Here is a 3,124-nt window from a genome sequence, read left to right as displayed (position 1 = left end):
TGGGAATGAATTTTTCGGAGTTCATTTGGCCTTTTTTATACATTAACTGGGTTTTCTAGGCATTTTATGTGCATAATTCAAATTTGAACTACAAGCACATGCTCCAATGCACTAAAGTTGGTTGAAAAATCACATGTGTGTCCTTGGGTGAATTTCTAGGTCCCATGCAAGAGATGGGAATGAATTTCAAACACTAGGGCACTGTTGATTGACGGCAAAACGTTGAGATACCTGGTTTTTAAATTCTAGTAAATCCAAAAGTCGTCTGAAATTCATGAAACTTGGCATGCTATCATGGAGAGGCATCAACATGCCGTGGTGAAAATTTTGTCCCATTTGGGCCAGGTTTGGGTATGAGCTTCTCAAAAACCAGAGCTTCTCACAACAAGCATGATGGTTTCGATAGGGAACGTACCACCTTTGGGGACGAGACGATATCCGTTGCCTCTTATTGCTTTCAAAAAAATTCTAGTGTCAACATAGAACAACATGAGTTTTCTGTTCAATCTTGGAATTTTTCGGGGTTCGTTTGGCCTTTTTTATACATTAACTGGGTTTTCTAGGCATTTTATGTGCATAATTCAAATTTGAACTACAAGCACATGCTCCAATGCACCAAAGTTGGTTGAAAAATCACATGTGTGTCCTTGGGTGAATTTCTAGGTCCCATGCAAGAGATGGGAATGAATTTCAAACACCAGGGCACCGTTGATTGCCGGCAAAACGTTGAGATGCCTGGTTTTTAAATTCTAGTAAATCCAAAACTCGTCTGAAATTCATGAAACTTGGCATGCTATCATGGAGTGGCATCAACATGCCGTGGTGAAAATTTTGTCCCATTTGGGGCAGGTTTGGGTATAAGCTTCTCACAAATCAGAGCTTCTCACAATAAGCATGATGGTTTCGATAGGGAACGTACCACCTCTGGGGACGAGACGATATCCGTTGCCTCTTATTGCTTTCAAAAAATTTCTAGTGTCAGCATAGAACAACAAGAGTGTTGTGTTCAATCTTGGAATTTTCTGGGGTCCGTTTGGCCTTTTTCATACATTAACTGGTTTTTTTAGGCATTTTATGTGCATAATTCAAATTTGAACTACAAGCACATGCTCCAGTGCACCCAAGTTGGTTAAAAAATCACATGTGTGTCCTTGGGTGAATTTCTAGGTCCCATGCAAGAGATGGGAATGAAATTCAAACACCATGGCACTGTTGATTGCCGACAAAACGTTGAGATGACTGGTTTTTAAATTCTAGTAAATCCAAAACTCGTCTGAAATTCATGAAACTTGGCATGCTATCATGGAGCGGCATCAACATGCCGTGGTGAAAATTTTGTCCCATTTGAGGCAGGTTCGTTTATAAGCTTCTCACAAACCAGAGCTTCTCACAACAAGCATGATGATTTCGATAGGGAAAGTACCACCTTTGGTGACGGGACGATATCCGTTGCCTCTTATTGCTTTCAAATATTTTCTAGTGTCAACATAGAACAACAGGAGTGTTGTGTCATTTTTTTATTTTCAGGGTTCGTTTGGACATTTTTATGCATTAACTGGTTTTCTAGGCACTTTATGTGCATAATTCAAATTTGAACTACAAGCACATGCTCCAATGCACTAAGGTTGGTTGAAAAATCTAATATGTGTCCTTGGGTGAATTTCTAGGTCCCATGCAAGACTTAGGAATGAAATTCAAACACCAGGGCACTGTTGATTGCCGGCAAAACATTGAGATGCCTGGTTTTTAAATTCTAGTAAATCCAAAACTCGTCTGAAATTCATGAAACTTGGCATGCTATCATGGAGCGGCATCAACATGACGTGTTAAAAAATTTGTCCCATTTGGGGCAGGTTCGGGTATATGCTTCTCACAAACAAGAGCTTCTCACAACAAGCATGATGGTTTCGGTAGGGAACGTCCCACCTTTGGGGACGAAACGATATCCATTGCCTCTTATTGCTTTCAAATATTTTCTAGTGTCAACATAGAACAACAGGAGTGTTGTGTCATTTTTTGTGATTTTTCGGGGTTAGTTTGGACATTTTTATGCATTAACTGGGTTTTCTAGGCATTTTATGTGCATAATTCAAATTTGAACTACAAGCACATGCTCCAATGCACTAAGGTTGGTTGAAAAATCTAATATGTGTCCTTGGGTGAATTTTCTAGGTCCCATGCAAGAGATGGGAATGAAATTCAAACACCGGGGCATTGTTGATTGCCGGCAAAACATTGAGATGCCTGGTTTTTAAATTCTAGTAAATCCAAAACTCGTCTGAAATTCATGAACTTGGCATGCTATCATGGAGCAGCATCAACATGCCGTGTTAAAAAATTCGTCCCATTTGGGGCAGGTTCGGGTATATGCTTCTCACAAACCAGAGCTTCTTACAACAAGCATGATGGTTTCGGTAAGGAACGTCCCACCTTTGGGGACGAAACGATATCCATTCCCTCTTATTGCATTTCAAAAAAATTCCCGTGTCAACATAGAACAACAAGAGTGTTGCGTCAATTTTTGGGATTTTTCGGGGTTCGTTTGGACATTTTTATGCATTAACTGAGTTTTCAATGCATTTATGTGCATAATTCAAATTTGAACTACATGCACATGCTCCAGTGCATATAAATTGGTTGAAAAATCAAATCTGTGTCCTTGGGTGCATGCTTAGGTCCCATGCAAGAAATGGGAATGAATTTCAAACACCAGGGCACCGTTGATTGCCGGCAAAACATTGAGATGCCTCGTTTTTAAATTCTAGTAAATCCAAAACTCGTCTGAAATTCATGAAACTTGGCATGCTTCCATGGAGCGGCATCAACATGACGTGGTAAATTTTTTGTCCCGTTTGGGGCAGGTTTGGGTATGTGCTTCTCACAAACCAGAGCTTCTCACAACAAGCATCATGGTTTCGGTAGGGAACGTCCCACCTTTGGGGACGAAACGATATCCACTGTTTCTTATTGCTTCCAAAAAAATTCTCGTGTCAACATAGAACAACAGGAGTGTTGTGTCAATTTTTGTGATTTTTTGGGGTTCTTTTGGACATTTTTATGCATTAACTGAGTTTTCAATGCATTTATGTGCATAATTCAAATTTGAACTACATGCACATGCTTC

The sequence above is a fragment of the Triticum aestivum genome, chromosome 1D, assembly GCF_018294505.1.
Source record: "Triticum aestivum cultivar Chinese Spring chromosome 1D, IWGSC CS RefSeq v2.1, whole genome shotgun sequence".
In the NCBI taxonomy this organism is placed as follows: domain Eukaryota; kingdom Viridiplantae; phylum Streptophyta; class Magnoliopsida; order Poales; family Poaceae; genus Triticum; species Triticum aestivum.
This window is presented reverse-complemented; position numbering follows the sequence as displayed.